The sequence below is a fragment of the Bacillus rossius genome, chromosome 12, assembly GCF_032445375.1.
Source record: "Bacillus rossius redtenbacheri isolate Brsri chromosome 12, Brsri_v3, whole genome shotgun sequence".
NCBI lineage: Eukaryota > Metazoa > Arthropoda > Insecta > Phasmatodea > Bacillidae > Bacillus > Bacillus rossius.
This window is the reverse complement of record NC_086339.1, coordinates 37,636,257-37,662,673: the sequence shown is the minus strand read 5'-3', so window position 1 is coordinate 37,662,673 and position 26,417 is coordinate 37,636,257.

Below are 26,417 nucleotides of genomic sequence, written 5' to 3'. Positions count from 1 at the left end.
TTACATGAATATTTCAGTTTCATTTACAAAGAAAATTTACGGTGCACAACGGCAAACAGAGTAACTCAACGATGAAACTTAACAGATAAAAATTGAAGAAAAAAAAACGGCTATACAGAAACGCACAGGTGAACCCAGCGATGAATAAACAGTGATGACAGCACAGACAAACACCGCAAGCAACAGTTGAGCGAAAAAACAGATATTTTGAAAACCACAACAATGATAGCGCAGACTAACACAGTATACGATTCCTAAGAGAACAGTTGTATTGCGGCGTTTTGGGAAAGAGATATATTCCCTTCTTGAGGCACAGACTGAGGTTTGTCATGACATATAGTTTAATTAGTAATGCTTGAATTAATTTACCTATTATTTAAAATGTTGTTTGTTAGTGGAAATTTTATTTAATGAACTACACTGAATTTATTGATATTCACATAGACACTGACTTTCTTTAAAAATATTTGTGTTTTGTTTATGTATTATGTGTATACTAGCTGTGCCCGCGACTTCGTCCGCGTGGAATAGTGTCTTTGGGTAGCATTTTTAATCATTTAGGCTAATTATTTTACAAATAAGACACATACGTATAAATACTTTAATGAGCTATTTGCAGTGTTTCACTGCAAAGAGATTACTAAATTATTTAAGTACTTAAAGTTATTTGTATTTCACGAAGAACATTAATTAAATAAACAAAAAATCGTGTAAGCAAATCGAATTGTGATCAATTTGCAGTGAATAATAATGAATTAGCAGCGGAAAAAAATCAGTATTCGAATGCGTGTGGCACAGTTTTCTGCCCTCACGTGTCTACCCGTTCGAGCACACTTAGGCATATTTCCCCACCTACACCGCGCCGTGCCACGCCGCGCTCCGCCACCCCCCCCCCCCCCCCCCCAAACATGCGGCTGCAAAGTGCTCATTGTGTACGGCGCGGTGCTTGGCAAGTTTCTTACTCGCGTTAACTTCAGTTTCACATTTTGTAATGACTCCCTAATTTTACATCAGAATAGCTCTAATATTTTGTCTCTTGTCGCAAACATATAAAACATTCACATAAACCTTACATATTTCCATACAAACTTTCATCCCCTATTCTTTTATTTTTTTTATTTTACACCCTTGAGGGTAAAGAGTTTACAAACTTTGAATGTCATATTTATTTATATCGAATCAACAGCCTAAAATAAAAGTTTCAAGCTTATCCCCACACCTTCTTCCTTCAACATCCGTTTTATTAGATTTTTACTCGTTAGAAACTAAGTACAATTGATTTAACAACAGAGAGCACTTAAAATTCTGTTTTCATGCAAAGACATTTAAATTGAATTCCTTTAATTATTAATTGTTTTAATTTTTTTTCTTGCGAAAGCTAGACTTCCGTGTACATAAAATATATCTTACCCTCGCCATCACCATTGTAATATTTAATATGGATTTATGGGGCTGCAGAGGTTGAGTAGATACCGACTACTGTAGCGCTATTGGATTCACGCCGGCTTTCAGTGCGGGGGCTCTGGGTTCGAGTCCCGGGTACGGAGTGGGCGTGATTTTGCCATTGTCACAATTGGTCACGAATATGCCAAAGTCAATAAGGCTGTCAAAATGTCAATAATAAGTCTTACGGGGGGGGGGGGGGGATGGTTGGCAATAATAAGCCAAAATAACCAACCGAAAATAAAAATTGATGTAAAAATCAAAACAGAAATCAATTCTCTCAGCTCCCAGAAGGATGACGCGGGTTAAATTCCCGATGCAGTCAAAGCCGAATCGTTCGCAAGATGGAAACATGGCGGACGTTGAGATGTAGGGTACTCCTGTTCCTCTCAAAATATCATTTCATCAACGCTCCATTCTGATATAAACATCTCTCCGTATCTACGTTGAAGAAGCGATAAGCTCAAAATTTATTACTTCATTCATAATGACTTCCTGTAGGTTATTTTTATTTCTTTCGTGAGGTAGGTATATTTAGAGCGATAGCAAAAATAACGATTTAATTTTGAATGCTTGTTGTTCGCAGACTCACATTATTGATAACTACCGTAGTGATTGGAACCTGGTCCATTCGTTCTGATTTTGGTGTTATAAAGGTTTCCTCGAAACCACTACAATTGAACGAACGCTGGAATGTTCCCCTCACGTAAGCCATTTCCGAAACCTTTCACACTATCGCTTTTTGTTGTCTTTCAACCTCTCTGATGACCACGCTCTCAAGGTCTCTAAAACCCCGACGTAGTCTGTGTCATTAGAACTTGTCTCAAACTTGAAAGTTTCACAAAAGAAGTAGCAATGGTCTACAATTTTCTTTCACTGATGAACTGTCGACTGTGTTTGTAAGCAAACATAGTGTAATGGCTTCCAAGTGACAGCTGGATGATGGTTGCCACTGGCACTAGTTTTAGATCTGTAAAACTAGAAACGAGTCACATGACGGAGAGCAATAGCTAGGGACCGGAAAAATTCGCGGGTTCAATGACCTCCAGGATGAACTCCATAGTTCTACGTACACTCGGTCAAATGCCACCCACTCATTGGCTGCTGTCTTGTGAGACGTCCCAACGTAGCAACCTGTGATTTGATAAAGCTTTGGTTGGTTGTTTCTCATTGGCCCAGATTCATCCAGGTGAGTTGTGAGCCAATAACTAGAGACCTTCAAATATCGCGGTTTTGATGCCTTCAGGATAGACTGCACATACCCCTGTACACTCGGGCCAATAACTCAAGTTCATTGGCTGCCGACTTGTAAGTCGTCTCAGCTGGTTTGTCTGTGATTCGATCCTTCTTTGGTTGAGGGTTTATAACTGGTTGAGATTCGTCCAGATGAACAGTAAGCCAATAGCAAAATTATTTAAGAGGTATATGTGTTTGAATTCTAGCCTATCACCGAATGAATCCGCGAATTTTGCAGGTCTCTACGCAATAACAGAGGCAGCACTGAGGTATAACTATTTGTATTTTAGCCTATCGCGAAATGAATTCGCGAATTTTTCCGGTCTCTAGCAATAGTGCATCCTGGTGGAGGGGGTAACGGTAAAGCAGCCTCTTTCCGATGTGGAAAATTGGAGTTGAACTTCCTTTTGAAATGAAACTTCTTTGCTGAGGGGCGTACAATTTTCGAGCTTTACGGAAATTTCAATTCGCATGAGGGGAACAGTTAGGTAGGTGGTGGGGGAACCGGTAGAGTAGGATAGTGCGTCAGCGGCGACTAGTGGTCGAATGGGAAGATAACAAGGATTGGGGGGATAGGTACGTAGCGGAGCATGCTGTATGCTAGTTGTAACGGTCAGATGAGGAGACGGCAGGGGAGAGGTAGAAATGATGCTACGAAATCCTCATAACGCTTCTTGTGTTCGTCTACTCCTCAGTTTTCGTAATGGCTAACGATTTACTCAACCATATTTATTTATTTTATTTGAAGTATCTACAATGTATTTAAAAGACGTAGGTATAGACTCAAGAGGTTAGCTTTATTTTAGGTACGTAAACACTGTGATTTCAACTGACAAAAAGGTCTTATAAGACTTGTGAGATAGACTATATTAGTGTAAGTTAATTTATGTTCGATTGCAGTGTTTTTTCTCTCTTCATTTTATTCAGCTGGAGTTCGTGATTCAACAAAATGCCTAGAAATAATTAAAAAAAAAAAAAAAAAACGCAGAAGCAGATAAGAGGTACTATGGAAACCAACGCGGAAATAACGCGCCCAAAAGGCACCAAAAAGTGCCAGTGAACGGATTCGCGGAAAAAATGGATCTTTTATTTTTATTTGAGATCATACCCGCATCCTTACTATTCTCAATTATTATCTCTTGTTCAATAAAAAATACTTATACATACATATATAGGTATCTGCAACTTTATATATATATATATACTTCTGTCGTGCCTGGACTCCACGCGCACATTTATGTTAATGTGCATTGGTTTAAAAAATAAATTAGTTTTTAATACATAATGTGTATTATTTAGTTATTGTTATGATCGAAGGAGGAAGGAGCGCACGGACTATCGGCGCGGTGGCGGGCAGTCGCCGGTGCGGCCAGGGGTCGCCGACCCCCAGCGGCGGCGGGGCAGGCTGACACCGGGGCGCCTCGCGCATGCGCGCTGCCCCCTCCACCGCACTCCCGCGCATGCGCGCTGCCCCCTCCTCCGCACTCCCGCGCATGCGCGCGCGCCGGTATCTCACCGCGCCCCGCGGCCGCCAGGGCTGCGGGAGCTGTCACATAGTTCACGGCGCGGTCGTGCGGCGCCCCGCCCGCGCCACGGGGCATTCCCCTCCAACCCCTCAATCCCTTCCCCTCACGCCCCCTCACGCGCCGGGCGGGGCGACACTTCCGTCAGCGCGGCGGAGGCTAATGCCCGGCCGCGCCGGCTCCCGGGTTCGACTACCGCCCGCCTGGGGTCAGCTGGGTCGCCTGTCCGCCGCCTGGTAGCGCTGCCCGCCCCGCCTTTATACTCATACCCCCACCGCAGCGGCGCCGCGTTATGCATCCTCCGGCAGATATTGTGGCATGATGTATGCCGCGTACTTTCTGCTAGTTTTCAACTGTCAGAATTTTTACTGTTAGGGTTTCTGCAGCTGGGTATTTAATACAAAGTATATGTTAAAGTGCAATTTTGGCAACTAGTTTTTATATAAATTAAATATTTGTAAAATGAAAAAGAGTATGTTTCAATATATAATCAATGTATCTAGTATTTTTTATTGCAAATTTGATTTTTGTTAAGCCAGGCCAGTGTCCACGGTTAACGCTTCTCGTTTTACAATTATTGCGCTGTGGTCACTATCTAGAAGTTATGTTTCTTTTTTATGCGTTTTGGGTAATGAATACAGCCAAACTTCTTTACTAACATTTTCAGAATAATTAGTAATTAGTAATTAGAAAAAAGAAATTCAAAATGGAGGCAGAAGACGACTCTTAAGACAAACGCTATATGGCAATTCCTCCCTCTTAATAAGAATACGTGAATCCACTTCCGTTAACTATCATCTGATGACGGTTAAATCAATCTAATTCACTATGTATCAAAGAATTCTTGAGTTATTGTCGAGATATTTTTTTTAAAGAGACCGCGATATTTCTCAATCATGACATAAATGATATTAAATTGTGTGTATATATATATAAATATATAAATATATAAATATATATATATGATAACTTATTTGTACTCAAATATTATTTTTTATCTACATTAATATCACTTTTGACAATATTTATTTTCGTAGTAGCCTTAAAAGGAGTTACGAAATAGTTTTGTAATTAGGCCTACATCCTTACAAGGAAATTTATATTTTTACTATTGTTCATTAGCCTACATTTGAAATAACACTCAAATATCATTTCTTACAAAAATTTGAAATTGGATTTGAAATTATATTTCAAATGATATTTTTTTTTTCAAAAAGTAATTATTTCATAAAAAGATGTAAGCAAAATCGCTTAATTGCCTAATGGTTCCATTAGATGATTGGAAATACAAGTTACGACTTCGGAAATTCATATTTTATTATAACTTTGTTGCTGTTTTCTCTGTAAAGGTAACAATTAATGCGCGAAATAATTGTGGCTCAAAAAATCAGTGGCGTAACAGAATCGGACATAGCGTAGTTCAAACGACAAATGTTGCCGTTAATTCAAATGATAATTTGCGTCACTTGATTGCGCACAGGAATACAAGAAATGAAACGTCGTCCTAGATTAAATTCGGCTAAAAAAAAAAAAAAAAAACTAAGATATTAACACTGAGTTGAAAATCAAACATGGTCACTAGAGATTATTTAAAACAGGCAAGGAATAAAAACTAATTAAATAATGTTACATCAGTATTGCACTGACCAATTAATTCACAAATTAAGTGAATAACTTAACAGAATTATCACTATTAAAATATAACTAAAATTGGTTGTCTGTAAAGTCGGTTTACGGACGATAGTTTAACGTAACAACGTCATAACAAAACATTGATGAAATGATTGAATACTTTTATGAATAAAATTGAATCATTTTTATTTTAATAATAAAAGAATAAACACTTGAAATTATACAAATAATCAGATTTTTAAAATGCAAGAATAATTAACATTTATTGCCGAAATTGTTGTTGTAATAAGCAATGAAAACCACATTAACTTTTCTCTTCACTTTATAACCAGTCGACGAAACAGTTCACGTGTAGATGTAAGTTGTGTGCTGCCGCTGTCTTTCTTCTCCTCGGACGCATAGGCCAATCGAGTGGAAGAGAGATAGATATGCGGCGCAAGCGTACAATGAGCGTAACGGGACACAGCGTAACGGAAAAATGTGCGTAATGGGACACTTTTTCGTGCGTGCAGCCGGCGTTCATCGATTTATTAGACGTAGTTACGTCAAAAAAGGTTTTTGTCTTACTTTTAAACAAACAATTATCTGTATCTAAAAAAACCTTTCAATATACTGTGTGATCATGAATTTCTAAGTAACTAAAATCATCTAACAAACGAGGTTTCCCTGTTGCCTACGTTCCATTAAAATCACTATTAGGTTTTCTCCGCGCATCCGGGCCACACTCAACTGTTGCCTCATGCCGAGGAACAGGAAAAGTTCGCGGATTCATTCCGAGTTCTGCTAGAACCCAAACACATGTACCTTAATACTGCTTCTGTGATTGGCTGACAGCTTATCTGAAAAACCTTTAGTCAAAGAAGTATGAAATCGCAAGAATTACAGTTGACAGGTCACACAAGTCTGCAGCCAATGAGAAGGTGGAATTTGCCCGAGTACGAAGGTGATTGTGAAGTCTATCCTAGAGGTTAATGAAGCCGTGAGAATTTTTTTCCAGTCCCCAGTAATGGCTCTTCGATGCGCTCTTCGGCCAATGGCGACGTCAGGGGCGTTCCGCCATTTGTACCGGGTCCCACGTGATTGGTTACCGCTGCTTCTCCCTGTTCATCACTGGCCTCGGGGAGAGCTATGTCAGCTGAATGACCTTATGCTGAGTTCTGTTTGATGCCCATGACTAGAGAGACCTGCAAAATTCGCGGATTCATTTACCTCTAGGATAGACTCCACAGTTCTTTAAATACTCGCGGAAATGACACCTCTTCATTGGCTACTGACGCGTGAGACGTCTCAACTAGGCTGTCTGTAATTCGGCACTTTCTTGGTTTAGTGTTTCCCATTGGCTCACAGTTCCCCGCATAAAATGTGGGCCAATCGCAGAAGCGGTACGAAGGTATGGTTGTTTTGATGCTAGCCTATCGCGAAATGAATCCGCGAATTTTGCATGTCTCTACGCCATGACGATTCTTGCCCCTGCAAGATCTGAATGACACACTTGGATTGGATGCAGTGTGATGTGTACGTGTGTTACTTTAGCTACCTCAGACCCTTGATACACGCTATAAATAGAGACCGGAAAAATTCGCGAATTCATTTCGCGATAGGCTAAAATACAAATAGTTATACCTCAGTGCTGCCTCTGCTATTGGCTCGCAACTCACCTGGATGACTCTGGGCCAATTAGAAACACCAAACCAAAGCTTTATCTAATCACAGGCTGCTACGTTGGGACGTCTCACAAGACAGCAGCCAATGAGTGGGTGACATTTGACCGAGTGTACGTATAACTATGGAGTTCATCCTACAGGGCATTGAACCCGTGAATTTTTCCGGTTTCTAGCTATAAAACTTGTGATTCATCTATTCGGCAATTATTTTACTACCCTCTGTTACCATTGTATTAAAGAGATTAGTAATTAAATTGCATATAAAAACGTAACACTTGTTATTTTTATTCAGACGCTTTCACGAGGAATCTACTGCTCGAACCAAACTGTGCCTTTCTCTGTATGTTTTTATTTTTCTACTCACGTGTTTCATTTATTGAGAACTTGTTACATTAATTAGTTTGTACGTTCACCAGGTTGTGCTCTGCCATTCATCAACACGATTAGCAACCTTGCGCAACCCTTGTCGTCTAATTACTCGAAAAAAGTTTGCAACGTATTGGGGTCCAGGTTTGATTCCAACACGGTGCAGATTAAGAAAGAAGTATATACACGCCGTTAAACATTTTCAACTTGATTTTAAGTTCACTTCTGATAATACACACGGGCTCAGGTAATTTACTTGAAACATGAATTTAAAGAATTATATTGGAGTTTTAAAAGAAACCTTCAAAAACTAGTTACGTCTACAGCAGATACACGCTTATTCCCTGCATGTTAATGTCCACCCTTTTTACAACAGGACATATAACTAGGAATCCGCAATATGGCGTAGGTTATACGAAGACCCAGTTATCAGGGAATATAAAAAAAGTTCGTTTATTCAAGGTATGTTCTTCATTGGTGAGTCGGTGAGATTACCGTAATTGAAATGAAAATTCTTTACAGCCAGTAGGGTGATGGCTACACCTGTATTTCGCGATTTCATTTCATGTCAAGGTATTTCACAAAACACTGTAGCTTTTTCTAAGAGTCATGGCAAATTGCGAGGGTGCAGCAGTACGGTGACCACATTCTCATCGGCCCCGTCAAGAGCGGGACGACACCTCTCACCGACCTCAGCCACAATAACCACAGGAAATAAGCTGCAGTATTTTGTGAAATACCTTGACACGAAATGTATTTGCGAAATACAGGTGTCCCTACTCATCAGTAGAGGCCGGAATAATTAACGGATTCATTTTGAGATACGCTAACATTCCAATAACTCAGCTTCTGCTATTGACTCACAGCTAGTCTGAACAACTCTGTGCCAATGACAAACCCTCAGCCAAAGAAGTAGCTAATCACAGGTACCCAGTGCAGAGAGTGCACAAGTCAGCAGCCAATGAGCAGATAGCATTTACTCGATTATGCAGAGGGTTGTGAAATCCATCCTATGTGTCACTGGAACCGTGAATTATTCCAGTCTCTACTCATCAGAGCGTAATGGAAAGTTAAACTCTGTGGGTTATGAGAGTTCCATGGCGCAAAGATGGATAAGGAATTTCGAGCGCCCCACTCATCACTCCTTGATAAGCTTTTCAGTGAACCGACGCTACAGCGCTGCTATTTTAGTTTCGCTGCGAACGACAAAGATTTTTTTTTCATATTTTACATCTATTTTAGTTTAATTAAAATTGTGTGAATTTGTATAGACATTTCCAATAGTTTCTGTGTACTTTTAGTATATTTCAAAGAAATACTACCTATGTGGCTGTTACCAGGGTGCAGCTTCCGGAAAATATTTACATGGTATTTCGTTTCATGGTCCATAGACCCCAAAACCATCGTCAATTCAAAAGTTTATATATATATATATAATTTTGAGGACACACTAATAACTGCAGCAATTTTCCAAAAATAAATTTTAAACTTGGGCAATATTCCACCTAAATGGTAGATATGGGGAAGGTTTATTGATAAAAACTCCCATAATATAAAAATTATCACATACATTTGAACGTACCTACTACAACGCGTAGTAGTAGGCTAATACCAAAATATTTTGTCTGAATAAGTATTTGATTCGACCAATCATAACTGTAAGAGATTAAAAAAACGGTTGTAGAACAAAAAATATCATAACTCCTATCGTAGGCACACATCATATTCATTCGAATTGTTAGTAAATATTAAAAATTTTACCTAAAACCTTTTTTTCTGAAACAATTTTTGATAATACAAATCATTACTCCAAGGGGTTGAAAAGAAAAAATGTCATTACTTTTTTTAATAGTTATAGGTACTATAAAACCCATTATTAATTAATTTTAAAATCCTAATCTCTATTTAAAACCTTTGGCTGAAACCATTTTTGATGAAGCAAAGTATTGCCATAAAATCAAGGGATGGAAATTTAAAAAAAATTAGATCTTTCTTTGAATCAAATTCGTTGGAATTTATTAATAACCGTCTTAATATTACCTTAAACTTTTTTTTTTTTTAAATAATCTTATACGACCACGTATTAGTGCAAGGAATCAAAAATAGTGCCTACCTTAGTAGGCATAATGTGAAATTCGTTACATTCAATGCGAGATGCATTAAGTTTAAAAGAGTCAAAATATTTTCGCTGCATGAAATACGAGAAAATGTTAAATTGATATTGTTTTTTAAAAAAATTGGTGAACGTGTTGGATGTTCCAATCAATTTATAGAAGTTTCCAAAATATTTCCAGAAGAAATAGGTACTTCGGAATCTATCTACGTCGGTAGGTTGTGATTGTGTGCTTTATTTTCTTGTTTCATCATTAAAGTGAATGGTTGAATATTAGGTTTCATTGCTCACGTGGATTATTGAAGATCGAAAATTCACAACGAACGCGATAAGCCTGGGGAAGTCAAGGCGGAAGGCGCCACAAATGGCCACTTAAAATTCAAGCCACCCACCTTTGGTGGCCAATCCTCGTGGACAGCATACAGGCGAAAGTTTGAGCTACTGTTTTTTAAACAGTGCATTCCGAACAGCGGTGTTTGTGGTGTGGCTTCAAACGAGAACATGCAATGCATCCGGGAATGAAATGGTACGATAGAGCTTCAACCAGATTGGTCGCATTATTTTTTTTTTAATCAAGAGCCAGCCATTACGAATAATAGGCGCAATTTGTCGCAGCAGCAGCTGCGCACTGAGATGGAACGCAGATACGGGAGTGACGAATTAGGCTGATAAGCGCCGCGTAGCGCGCAGCAGACACACACGTGCCCACGTGCCCACGTGCTGACTGATAAGAACAACAGGCAATTCTCCACGCTGTAAAATATATCCTGAAACATGAAAAAATAATTTATATGAACATTTATTTGCATATATATGTGTGTGAGTGTATGTAGGTGTGTGTGTGTGTGTGTGTGGACTTAGGGTATCATCCGAGGACTTGCGCATGATATTTCAGCGTGGATCCGAGGACCTTTGGCAATCCGAGGACCTCCCCCAGGTCCTCGGATTAAAAGACCTCGGATTCACGCTGTTCTGTCAACCTAGTGTGTGAAAACATGATTTTTAAATTTTTTTTTGAGGTCCTCGGATAGACCGTAGAGAATCAAGTATGTAGTGTGTGTGTGTTACCACCACGTCGCGCTAGTATCGTTGTCACTTACACTCCTTTACACACGGTGTGTATCCCATGTTTCTCAACGCTCCAAACGAGGACATTTCGCTCGAGTTTACACACATCTAATACACATCTCCGTAGTGTCTAACGCTGGTTGCGAGGACGTGGTGGACGTCTCTCATTTTACACATTACTAAGCCACAGACGCATGATCCGAGGACCTTAACTGGGTGCCATTTCAGGCGTATACATGTAAGCTGTGCTACATGAACAATTAATTCTTTATTACGCGTTACTTTACAGCCTTTATCTTACATTGAATTCATAAACTTCTTAGTAGGAATATGTATTATTAGAAATAGGCCCTATGTATTTTTAATTTTATTTGGAAGTCATAATTACCCTAAGGCTTCGAACATGAAGATTAAAACATAAAAATAATATTTTTAAAAAACCAAACGGACCTAAAAAAACACAACAAAATACTATAGGTACTAGAAATCGAAAAATAAATAATTACAATTATAATATTTTATTAAAATTATAGGTAATATATTTGGATACGAATTTTCACATTGTAATTGTATAAACAATAAAATTGTATAAAAAATACAATAAATTTCGATGTGACAGTTCTTGTCCAAACATAATTATTACCTATAATTTTAATAAAATATTATAATTGGTAGGTGCTACCTACTAATCGGTTTAAAGTCGGTGCCAAACCAAATATATATATGTGTGTGTGTGTGTACCCATGTGAAATGCGGACCTATAACTTCAAACACACAAAGGCATTTACACTGTAATCAGAAGACCTTGCATTTTCTGGTGTTAAACGAAGAACTTGTAAGTATAGTGTGTTAAATGATATAAATGTACCCATATGAAAAGAGGACCTATGGCTTCAAACACACGTTGGTATTTAAACTGCAATCAGAAGACCTTGCATATTCTGGTGTTAAACGAGGACTTGTAGGCACAGTGTGTTAATATGATATAAATATACCCATATGAAGTGCGGACCTATGGCTTCAAACACACGTTGGTATTTACACTGCAATCGGAGGACCTTGCATATTCTGGTGTTAAACGAGGACTTGTAGGCACAGTGTGTTAATATGATATAAATATACCCATATGAAGTGCGGACCTGTAGCTTCACACACACGTTGGTATTTACACTGCTATCAGAGGGCCTTGCATTTTCTGGTGGTAAACGAGGACTTGTACGTTGTACGAACAGTGATTTTATATGTTATACATATGTGTGTGTGTGTATATATATATATAAATGTACGTATATATACACCCAAATTGTGTGTGGACGTTTTAAGCTTGTTCAATTTAGCCTACTGGATGCGGTTAAACATAAAAGTTGCAACCATTTGAATACAAGAGCTGAAATTTGTGTTTTCCTGGAATGTATAAAACGCTGTTTTACAAACGAAACTTGCAAATGGTATTTCAGTGAATATTGTTGCTATCGTTTCTCACAGTGAAGTTCAAACGCAGACTGTTTTATCACGGCTCGGGAACACCGTAAGGATCACAAAGTATTCTTCCGCCTTAGCGTTGTGTCACATGTGGCCATACGTAGCGAAAACACAATATGGCCGCCTTTGAGATAATAAATGTATATGTAAGGATAAATAAACAGTTATTCAGATATTCTTGAGAAATTCTCACTTTCACGCCTTGGTAAAATAAACAGAATAACTTTGACCTAGTTTAATGTTAATGACATAGACAACGCTGTGTAGTTCTGCAAAATTACACCTATAGATACTTGTGTTTGCGTATCATAATAATATGAACTCAAATATATAACTAAGTAACTTCCATGAACGTTTGTAGGACTTGAACTAAACACATTTTTGCCGGCCTCTTTACGTATTTTATAGCAAAAGACCATTCGGGAGATGGTTTGTGACGTACTTGACGTAAGTTAGATGAGATAAGTTTTTAAAACGTTCCCATTTTATGTTCCCGGCATCAAGTATTAACTTTGGTTTTAACAGAACAGCACGTGTATTAAAGAAGCTTAATTATTTTGAGATATGTAGTATTTAATCACATAAAGTAACTCTTTAAAGGAGATAATAATTAATGGCTTTATGGTTATTTCAACTGTCAATAATGACACCGCATGGCTAACATTATCACTGCTTTCAGCCTGTGGCCGGGTCCAGAAAACATGGATGCCAATCCTAAAATATAATGTTTAACAGCTCCCGCACTAGACGGCCAAGTTGCCGTGGCCAGTTCGCCGCGACCTGAGAGTGCGTGGCAACACTGAGAGAGCACACACTTGTCCGCGGCGGCCAGGCTCAGGCGTGTCGCTACGACTTGAAGGTGGATGCAGACCATGTCATTTGTGTGATTAGTCGCCTAGTGTGCGGGAGCTGTAAGGATGAATGACGAGAATATAAAAACAAATAACTTACCCGTGCGAATAAAACATTTTATCTTGATCAGACATCGAATGGTAATATAATAATGGGGTAGTATGTAAATGCAAGTATTTATTAATGCAAAGTATTGAAAATATAGTACCAACAGATTTTGGCCGTATCGAATATTTATTTTTACACTTCTTACAGTTAAAATCTTCTTCAATAACAATGTTAGAAGTTATAATGTGATAATCGTTTACTTTTTGGCTGTATGTGCCCGATACAAACATAAATATGCCTACCATTGAATATGCGATCTCGTGAAAAAACCATGTGGTAAAGAGGTTCTGGGAAATATAAACCTGCCCTTTAAAGCGTCTGACCTTGTGCTTTATTAATGGTCATTGTTATGCCTACTTTTCTTGGGAATTATTTCCTCATCATTTGGAAATACATTCCTCATCATTTGGAAATACAAAGTTGTATAATAAATTGTGAGTATAATGCGGAGTCTATGAGCAAAGTTGCTGTGTAAATGCAAATCATACATACATTTTGATGAAGTACAATGGGAGATTTAGCGTAACGGCAAAGAAACACCTATGAGAAATAATATATAGCCTAACAGCAGACAGAATATCAGTGTTATTGGGGTTTAGATAAATATAAAGTAACATTGCAAACTCTATATAAATAAGTAATGAAAAAAATTATATAAGTTATGTTGCAAATTAAGTTATAAAAGTATGTGGAACTTACTTCGGTTAATTCGCTTCAACAGCTGTCATGCATGTAAGATTATTTATATAGCTATGGCAATCTCAAAAATGGCGTAGACTTGTGACCAAAATAAGGCTTTTATAAACATGTTTTTATAATAATTTATTTCAAAACATTAATTTTTGTAAATTGTCTATTTACGTTATTAAATCATTAATTTTGAAGTTGTAAGGAAGATATGGCGAACTGACCAAAAACATCTTTGAGAAACTATCTATCTATCTATCTATCTATCTATCTATCTATCTATCTATCTACCTATCTATCTATATATATAATCTGGGCGACTAGATCTTTTCATTATGGAGACCTGGATTTCCTGAAATAATAGAGTGTATTGTTATTTTTAGTCGAATTTTTTTAAAATAAAATAATGGCTTGTGAAACCCTAGAAAAAAATACAATCTATGAAATAAACATAACTGTAAAATTATTGAAATCATAAAAGAAAAAGCAATATAATTACTAAATATTTTAACAAAATAATAATTTTAAATTATTTTCACATTAATTTAAAAATTGAAAACGAAAATAGTTATGAATTTCTTTCTTTTATTTGGTTATTTTAGAGGTTTAACTTAACTGATTTTTATAACTTTACAATCAATTTTTTCTTTCCATATAATTTTATTTTAAAGCCCATTTTTTTATGAAGAAAGTTAAAAATTTTAAAACTAAATATTGTCTTTTTTTACTTTCTCTGTACTTCAGGTCACCATAGTGAAAATATTTAGACGACATAACAAACCCCGTTGTATTCTTTGAGGTCGCTTAAATTCTATTTTTGTATTTATATTTTCGTCAGTCATGCACGTGCTACTTTTCCTATCCTCTTAAGAAGATTTCGAAGTTGCATGGTTGAATCATTCGAATCCAGACCGGCTGCGGGACAGGTATCCATATGCAAAATAAATCTTCGCACCGTTTTCACCATTGTGATTTTAAAAAACTGATAGTTTCAAGAGCTTTGTAGAGGAATGAGTCAATCTTATTTAATATTTAAAATTGGAGAAATAATGTGATACTATTTTCAAAATAGTATAGATTCCAGACTGGTCATTTAATCAACTTAACAGTCAAAACACAGAATGAACACAGCAAGCACAGTTCTAATGGAGACATAGAGGGCCCGAGGCTCCAGCACGCGTCTGGGCGCAGTCTCAGCAGGAGAGGAGGCGTAGGCAGGCTGCGTTGCTAATTCCTTCCTGGAAGGTTACCAACCCTTTCGCAAGGTCATCCTCTCACGTCTTCTTCTCACGCGTTGCGCGCGTGGTGCAAAACAAGACTTTCCGAATAACATGCATGTTTGAGAAATGTGTTTCACTTACACATTTAAATTTTCTGCTGTAGTTCTTAGGAATGTATTTTAAAATTATTATTTACCTCTCTTTAATTTATTTTATTAATAATAATTGTTTAGAAACAAATTTTAATTCATAACATGATAATGGAATGTTGTCTATAAATTACTTATTTGTTATTATAATCGCTCTTGTTTATAGCCAGCAAAGGCACACGAAATATACCAATCGTAAATAATGTAAGAAACTTATCTACTTAAAAGCCATTAAAAAATTTAAACCAATAAACCTATTTGTTGTTGAAATTTATGTTTTTAACTTCTCACTAGATAATGTTGTGGTACACGGACGTGTTAATACGGTTAACTGTTGGAAACAAAACTTGCATAACCTTTTGGTTTTCTAAAACTAGCCCCTAACAAATAATTTAATAATGAATAGTATTTATTACACTCGCGCTATAAAAAATTGGACTAAAACGTTTACTAGAAAATAAGTATATTACTGAAATAAATACAGTGCATTTAAATAACTTAGCAACTGTATTGATCTGTTAAGTTGCGTTGACATATTCACCCCCGCTTATCATAAAATTATTTACTTTAATTTAGTAATACTAACTTTAGGTATGTTGAATAACACTTTTATAGTAATATTTAAAAACGTGCTTTTAATTACTCGCATTTGTTTTATAGTTAAACTGTTAAAAAATCAGATTCGAAATACAAGAGGTACGCACAATGTACCATTCGTTACTTAACCACAGTGATTTTAATTAGGAAGGCCGGTATTTCTGTTAATTTCCACTTCGCATAAACGAAGGAAACGAGTAATTTAACCGACTGTTCCCTATAGATTTGATCATTTACAAAGGTAAGTAAAATAATATACAGGACCAAGGAAAATTTTGGAAGTAAAAAATAAAATTTTCAAAGAGAAGATAAATCAAGGATCATGATTGTGAAACGAAAGAAAATATTTATTACATGTGTTAATATTATCTATAATAGGTAATATTTTCCTAAGCCATATTAATTATTTTTATTTTTTATTTGTAATGCATGACTGTTATTATATTCTTCTTTATATGTAGGAAGCTAAGATACCATGGAGAAAATCTCATTTAGTAACCAACCTATGTAAGGGTTTTATTGTTGGAGACTATTGCTGGTGTATTCAAGGAAATTTTGCTTCATTGACATATGTACGTCTATTAATAGAGAAAGGATTTAAGATCATGGATATATGTGCCGTTAGTAGAATGAAGAAGAACTTATGCTATCCAGTATGAGTAAGAATTCAAAAAAACTTCGGCTGAAGGTTTATCACGAAAAAATAACCCATAAATGTACAACTGATGGTTATTAGTGCTTTCCAAATATGATATACGCCTTTTAAGTTGGAGCTGAACAAATAGTTTATTGCAAATAATAGATTAAGAATTAAGGATAAATGCGTTTAGTGTCTGCATAAAGTTTAATTTTAAAAATTCTGCAGTCATAACAAAACTCGTCGCTGTCAACAGGACGTATTCATAAAGGTATATTCATAACTAAATGCTGGTCTCTTATTACAGATGGCAGGTTAATTTATGTTACAAATTTCTGTAAAGATTTTTTTTTCATTTTTAATTTAGAGTAGAATCCTGGCGGACTCGCAGAAAAACGAATCTAATTCCTCCGACTAAGCATTGGTCATTAAATGTAAAGATCAAGGCTTGCTGCGTCCTACAGCGCAAATCAAGTGCACAGCCGAAGATTTCGTGGCGCTTCTGCTGCGTGCCGTATCTAATTGCTGTTGGTTCGGCCGGTCGCACAGTCAGGAGCGTTGTAAAACCACGGCTAGACTATGTGTGCCTATCTTGCTATTGGGTAGGTGGCTGGTGACAGCTTACAAACCTCTCCACTCCCCTCCCCCACCCAACATAATAAACTTATTTTACAGAAAAACAACAGGACCCGTCCTTTAACTCCACTACCTGTGACCTTGAAGCCAAGCCGAGCCCGGCCTGCGTATGTTGATGACTTCATTTTTACGACATTTCTCTACTATAAATGCTATTTCTGTAGATTTTATCTTTAGAACTCTCTTGCATTTGTAGTTCTCCTACAACAAAATGAATGTAGACAGTTGCGAAACTGCTAATAATTAACACTTACGCAACATTTTACGCCCGTTATATTACACTTTCTAAATATCAGTTACACATATCTGTGACAGAACAACACACGCAAAATAAATATTATATTCAATTAGCAGTACTACCATTCAATGGTACTATCTATTAACCAATACTTATTGATAGAAAATGAAAAATAAGCAAGGGGGGGGGGAGGGGGAAGAATTAATATAGCGTGTAAGCCTGAGCCTGGCGATAGTGGGCTTTCAATCACTTGTGTGACTTGTGTGCCGACTCGGTGCTGTGAGGAGTGAAGTCTCTCTTGGGGGATCGGCTCGAGCATCGCAAGCCAGAACGTCACCAGTGACTTGTGCAATCTGTGGTGTGTTCACCATGGAATGCAGTTGTTTTGATCCGCGGGAGGAAAAGAAGGGTGGGCATGAGAGAGACAGATTGTTTTTCTGGAAGTCCCTCGTGAAAGCCGCGTAGTGCTTGCTGTATGTAATAAATAGCGACAAAAGTTTTATTATCTTTTTAAAATATAGTTTCCTCACGGGTTGATAAAACACGAGAGAGCCCCAAGTAAACCCACCGAGCGTCGGCTACATTCACCACATTTCTTAGTTAGGAAAATTAATAATTTTTATCCAGTCCGTGCTTCATCAAACCAAATATTTTTTAATACTAAAACCTGTGAAATGAAATGCAAGTACACGGGTTGGACGAATGTTAACTTTAATTTTATACTAGGTCTATAATGTACACGGATGCAAATGAATAATTTTGCTGTTAGTCTGTAATACATTGTGAGTGGGAATCGCAAACACATTTTTTACCCCGTTGAAGGAAAGCCCTTGATCCGTCCTGGGCATGGGTTGGATTCCTCGTCAATAGAGTGGGATTTTGTATTATGCCTCTGTTTGAATAGGTTGGGATGAATTATGGATTATAGCTATTAATTTGTAAGGGATTGTGTGTAATCTTTGAAGCACAAAAATCAAACTTTCTTTTTCAAGTTTTTCACATAAATTTCACGATGTTATGTGACAAGTGTCACATGAAAACGCTCTTATCTTTGTGTTAATATATATGAAAGTTTGCAAGTCATCTAAAAAATATAATATAAGTTACATTTTAAGAATTTTTAATTATTTAAAAATTTTTTAGCGACTCTGATTTTTATGAACTTCGTAAGTAACCGTCACCAAAACTTCGTAGCACACGCGTTATATGTAGTTATTTAGTTAAATTTGTAAATAAAATAACTATTATTTATGAGTTTTTATTTTACGTAACAATATAAAATAAATAAACAAATGAAAATTGTAAACTATTCATACTGTGCAGTTTAAATTGGTTGAAATAAAATGAACAAAATATTCTTGGTGTTATAAATTACTTCCAAAATCTGTTACAATAAATTGAAAGAATTCCAATACTATTCATGTTACTGTGAACGAAGTGTGCGTATGTGTGTTATGTATGTAGTGTGTTATGTAGTGTGTTATGTAGTGTGTTATGTTTTGTATGTACAGACGGTTGGAAAAAGCTAAATTATTAGTCATGCAATATGCCTTTTGTAATATTTGAAGTTTAAGAATATACTTAACAAAATTATGAAACATGTATTCTATGAAAAGGCTCCATTGCTTAGCATATTATTATTTTTTCCATGTTACAATGGTAGTGTTATTCTGCAGCTGTCACTAAAATAGTTTTATTTTTATATGATAATTTAGTCCTAGTTTCAAATCTAAGTAAACTATCTGATGATAATTTATTTATTATTTAGACTTATTATGTTATTGTTACTGGAAAATTGTTGGATATGTTTATTATTAGATTATTTTCAAACATGACTTGGTTAAAACGTCAAACAGAATTTTTCACAGCGTGTGAAACTTACAACCAGTAACAAGTTGACTTTTATCTAAACAAATGTTTTTCATGTACAATCTTCAGGTCATAGAAAATAGGAATGAGATAAGCTCATAATAATAAAACAACACTTATTTATTTTAAAGCAGACGGAAAGCTAGTTTTGTTAAGTTAACTATCGACTGACTTCAGTCAAAAATGAAACTAAGGCCGGCTACATTTTTATCTCACGCGTAGGTATAAATTTTGTGTGACCTATTTTTCAAAGTGGCTGAAATTATTTGTAATGAATTGTTTCAAACCCATTGTCTATACATTTAAAAAATCAAGTATTGTATAAAATATATTTTTATAAAAATGTTTAACTTTTTGATTGGCAAATATTTTTTTTCTAAAGATAGCTATGAACTGTATTATCGAGCGAGCCTGCTTTTCAGTCTAAATGCCATGGATTTAATTATTAGATGCAAGCTTGGTTATGTAGCTGTGGCAGTAGGCCCTAATATATACTTAGCACTGGAAATTAGAACTTCTATGGCAATAAAGGTTAATGAAAATTTTAAATAAATACTATCCTTGCATTTACTGTAAACTAAAGAAGCTTATCTAAGATGAGTAGTATCATTAAAAATGATTATTAATTTCAAAATTTTATTCTCTATGATAACTAAGAAATAATATCATATACCTGAAACTGATTTGAAACTTCACGTTTAAAGTGTTTAAAAAGGCGTTAGTGATGCTTAGGTATTTAACCATTTTTGTCAAAAAAATAATTTATATCGGCATGAAGGTTGGAAAATCTAAAGCGAAAGGTTTTAAGTTTTTTTAAAATAATTCGTTAAATAAAGGTAGAACAAAAAAAAAGTGTCCTGGAGCACAAGTCAGAATCGCAGAAAGTCTCCATCTAACACCGTGTGGGCCGCGCCAAGGGCGTTAGGGCCATAACTGCCCCGGCGCGGCGGAGTAACGGGAACATGGTTGGAAGTCGTGACGTCACGGGGAAGCCCAGGGGGTCGTCACAAGATAGGTCTCACGATGTGCTTATTTAACACTAACGATTCGTCTGTACTAATATCAAAATGCCATTCACATTCAGAGTTAAATTATATATATATTACACCCAAGAAAATAAAGTTTACTATTCAAGTTTTAAGGAAACCATTTAACAAATGGTTTTAAATAAAAAAAAGTAAATCAACAAATGTTACACGGTCAGGGTGAAGTCCTTGTATTTTTTTTAATCGAGCTCAAGAAAATATCGTTTTATTTGGTAAACGTATGGCTTATGAATTAAATAAAAAATAAACAGGATGCATAGCTGTTAAATAATGGGAATTGCATCAAATATAAATGAGCAGCGTTACCTCGACAAAAGTTTGTATTTCAATACAGACATGTATATTAATATTTTTGTGCCCATGTGTATATTAATGTAACTATCGAGTGTTTGAAGGCACTAATTTTAAATTCCTATTTGCATTTTTACGATATTTATAACTTCTGTCAATAATGTATTTCAATATATGGGAATTTATGTAAATTAATAAAGTTATTTTAGAACCCAAAGATGTTAATGGAGTGTGAATCAAGTATTTTATAATCTAAACACATTTAATCTGTAATAAAACATTAAACAAAGCCTTAAATTTTTTGACATGAATATCAAGACAAGGAAATACAACGTAAGACTTTTTTATTTAAACGTATATGTGTATTAAAATACCAAATCCTGTACTGGATGAATTCCGAAGAAAACCTAGAATTTAATATATTTTGGGTCAAAATTAAATTATTTGGTTTTATGCTGTGTTAGTAGCGTCAGAATCATTTATAGCCGATAGTAGCAGAAGGAGGAGGGGGGGGGGGGGGGGGGACAGAAATCATGTTTATTCTAAGGGTGAAATCTCTGTCTACTTTATATTCCTTGGGCTGGTTTTTAGCAACATGCGGTCAGACAACACGTGCCTTCCTGCTAAATTACTGTTGTTTTGGAAATCTTTGAGTTTTTATAGAAGCTTTAGTAAAATAATTATTTTACCGTTAGCAGCTGCTCTCTTGAGAGATTTTGTGTTTTCAATTGCTATCGTGTTAACAAGAGAGCGCTTTACAGTTCTCTCGTTGGATGAAACAAAAGGTGATGCTAGAATGTGTTACAATCAAAAGGAAGACAAAGCAAGTGATAGGCACAATTACAAACTCCGGATTTGAAAATTTAAAGAGAATGGAAAAATCTGGGTTTCAAGTCTTCTGTTGTGTTAGGGGATGATGACGTCAAAGATAGTGGAAAAACCGTAAAAATTTATCCACAGTAACCTTAACACTAGCAGACAAACATCGTGTGATTAGAAAAAAGTGTACCTAAAACATACATAATGTTTTTGAAAGTATATATATTTACACCAATTTAGATATTCGTGGCGGAGTGAAAGAGTGTGTTAGGTCATGGCTTAGTAACTTAAACCAATCACGTTTTGTAAGTTGAAATCTATCTTAATTCAATATTTATTTGTTTCCAATTTACACAGATTTAATTTTTATTCTAACATTTACAGACTAAACATATTTTTTAAGTAAAACCTAATTATTTAATAGTCACCCTCGGGACCGGTCCTATGACGGATAATTTAATAGACGGACAATAGAAATTCAATTTCAAACGTGAACAGTTACATTTAAATATAAGTAAATAAGTAGTACGAGATTTTAAATTATTTGGGAAAAATAGAAAGCCATGTTTAATTAGATAACATATATAGTAGTTTTATTTACCAATTTAGTATAATATAGTTTATTTAATGTGCAATGTTGTACAATGTGTACATATGTACGGACTTTGGAGAATTTCTTTAAGTTAAATTGTTTACATCCTAATAAAAAGAAGTCATTTTCTTCTGTTTATTTGCAGCTCGAGCTTTATTCAAGCAATGTTCTGTTTTTTTTTTTTACGGAAACAGCATGAATAACGTTTCATAAAAAATCGCATACAAGTAGTGACGGATAACAGAGATAGTTGGTTAAAGTAGTTTTACTTATTTAGAATTGTTAAATTTTAACCTTGCCTTGCTTTATAAACATACCTACATAAATATTTTTAGTGATATAATTTTCGTACTTAATATTCAATTAATATTTTAAAAACATACATTATTAAATATTATTTGTTATTTTTAAATGTACTAAAAATAAGGGCCGAGTTGGCATCCATTTGGTTAGGATTCCACTCTAATCATGTTGCAGTTCCTGCTGTCATCAACACTATAATAAGATAACCGTGCAACGAAAGTATTATTTAAGGGAATTTTCTTGATAATTAGCCTGCTAATTTAAATTATGCACGTCTTTTTACGTATAAATATTTTGTATAATTATTTTTTTGTAATATCAATAAATTATTAGATTTAACTTTATGCGAAGATATGGGAATTGGTTTTGCACAAGTTCTCGTAGTCAATATCATGTAAGTAACGATAATAAAAACTGGATAGGGTAGATTTTTTTATGAAAATTAGTTCTCACAAAGTGAATTTGTGTCATCGAAACCAAACTTGTGCCCATATGCTAATGCAAGTTATTGCGTTCTTACATATGTACATGATATTATCTACTTAAGTCTTTAACATGCAGTTTTAAAACGATAATCGCAAAAGGTAGGTATCGCAATTAAATTTTAATGCACTTTTACAGACAACTGTTAAGTCATTTCTGTAGACATATATCAAAAATATAATAAAATATCATCTCTAGTTACCTGTACTATGAAAAATACCCTATTCCAGTTCTACTATCAGTTTTTCTTTCATTCGATGCCATTTTCTGTGACTATAAATAAATGCTGGTTTTAAGAATTGACCATTCTGTCGGGAAAATAGAATTTGAGTTGTGAATTAACACTTTTACAAGTTGGGGTTTTCGAGGTAGTTTGTTTTATATTTGTTGAGCTTTACTCAGTCATCCATTTCGGTACCTGTGTAAGTAAATAAATACAAAAGTGTTTGAAAAAACATTTTTGATTTTAATGCGTAGATGTGCGTTTCTTTATGAATCTATAAATACGAACAAACATATTATTTATTTATCGCTATCATGTTTTCACGCGTCGTATGTCATTTTCATTCCACCTCTTCATTATAGATGTATTAAAACAAGGGAAAAAAAATTAATTATCATTGCGAGTAAACAGTATTTTAGTAACAGTTAATCTTTTTTCCCTTTCTAATTTCTCTAACTTTCCAAGCTCACATACTAGATATCTCTTCTGTTGTTGGTGTGTGTATTGATACCAGTTTCAGGCAACGTTGGAAAAATGCAAGTGAGCTATCCCACACACAGCTACTGCGCTAATTTGGCAACGTTGCACTTGGTTAAGAATGGGTTGAGAGTACCGCATTACCTCCCTCCCTTCCTGCCTGCCTGCCTCCCTCCCACTCACCCAACCACCCAACCTCCCACCCTCCTTCACCCCTTCCCCCGTTCTACTCCAACGCTTGAAATGTTTACGCTGTTTCAACACTTCGATTGGACATAAACACGTTTCAAGGAAACTAAATATATATTGTCTCCCCTGATATACATTTTTCCTGACTAGCCACGAAAAATGCTACTTTCATTAAGGGTTCTTGGAAGTAAGAACTTAAAATTTGTTTGTGGTAGGCAGTTTTCACTGATAAACTGAGCGCTTCATGTAAATATTTTTACAGAAATGACATCACAAAATACGTAATTTACCGATATTTACATCATAGGTATTTCGGTATTTAGGATCGGCATATGTTTTTTTTTTTTCCCCCACTATTCCGGTGCCGAAAGTTTGCCCGATTTGTACCTTATCTTTTGTTGTAATGCAATATGATAAAATATTTTTTTATTTGTATATAAATAAATAACATTTATACACAATGTTCCACTCACTTCTCCCCAACCCACACAATGTGACAAGCCACCTGAACTAATGCCCCTTTGCCCAACCTCCTTAAATATATCCGGCTATGATATGCAAAACATTTAAACTAACGTTCTCCAACCCCATCTTCATTACTTATTTAAAACAGCGGCATGCTAATCAAATAAGAACACATAAGGGCATACATGGTGATAATCACATAGTTTTTATAAAACTTTATTATTGTTTTTAACACTTTCAAGTTGATATTCTTTATATGTTTCGAATATTTCATTTGTACATTTCACTCCCATAGAATTATACAACTTTCATGAAGTACTATAAAAACATAAAAACCATTATCGGAATGTATCTCGTCAAAAGTTTTCGATCAAAGCAGAAACAAAAGTTATTCGAAGAATAACCTTAGCCTAAACTTACTGTACAGGTGCATTAAAGATCTATAAATACAAAAATTTTCTACTGTATAATCAGTTTCGTAAGTGTTCTCTATATTTAAACATATGAACATACATCTTTCTTTTCAAGACTGAACAGTGTCCAGTTGGTATTGAAGAAATTGACGTATCTATCTATCTCTAGTTTCATCTACATGATAACAGAACTTTTAAAGTGTTGTCTGTGATTTGTTAGTATTTTGTAGGAGAATAGATTATTCTATGGAGTAAATTTAAAAATCGCAGACCATAATTTTTTTCATTTAGGAGATTCAAATGGAAAATGCACAAAAAACCATAACATTCTCAATTAAAAAAATAAAGGTTCAACCTTTTGAAGCAAGATAAATTTCTAAATTAATAAAATTATGGCGACAAAAATACAATTTGGTATGTGATTATTATAAAAATCTCACATGTAAAAATTTAATTTATGTATGCTGATGACGAGGACTTTGTTTATAAGTACATTTTATTCCAATATTTATTTGGTATTTTTATAAATTGGTACATTATGAATCTAGGCATTTCAAAATACAAAGGTTAGGGGAATGTATGAGTTTTTGTGGTAAGTTGGCGCACATTGGAAGGCCAAGTTTAGAAATAAATATCTGTTCACTGAGATGGTTAGGACCAGGTAAAGTTTTATGATTTTTCTCTACTTCGCATTGAAAGAAAAAAACTGTCGAAAAACTGAAGTGTGAAAAAATATAATAGGCTTCCTGCCGCATATGACCTTTAGAATTTGGTTCAATATTTCAATTTAATACTTTTTAATTTTTTTGTGATACTTGTTTATCTAATTTATGTTTACGTGACGTCATACATGTGTTCAAATAGCCCCTTGAGAAGCTGTTAGTTTTCGAATTTTTCGGACGCACAATTAAAGTAGGAGGTACTGGGTCATCGGTCCCTCCCATAATTTGAAGCTGGATCCGCCACTGAGTGACGAATAAGTTGTCAGCACTGGAGAGAAGACACACGTGTTGAGCTGACTTTGTGTAGAGTCGCACGTTTCCACGAACTGCAAGTTGCGATGGAGCATGTTGACGAGCGGGCAGGGTGGAGTGTGGATGGAGGGGTGGAGGGGGACGGGAGTGGCGCCAGAAACACAAAAACAACACCACCCTGGAAACTGTGTAAAGGTCCTTAGATTGAGTGGTACAATACACAGTCCTCGGTTAAGTATTGAGTTTAAACTGGTGTGTAAATGACCATGCGGTCCTCTTATTAAACATGGAACAATATATCCAACTGTGTTAAAGTCCTTAGATTGAGTGGTACAATACACAGTCCTCTGTCAACTACTGAGTTTATACTGGTGTGTAAATATAACCACGCGGTATAACTATGCGGTCCTCTTATTAAACATGGAACAGTATATGAAACTGTGTAAAAGTCCTTAGGTTGAGTGGTACAATCCACAGTCCTCGGTTAAGTATTGAATTTAAACTGGTGTGTAAATGACCATGTGGTCCTCTTATTAAACATGGAACAGTATATAAAACTGTGTAAAAGTCCTTAGGTTGAGTGGTACAGTACACAGTCCTCGTTTAAGTATTGAGCTTAAAC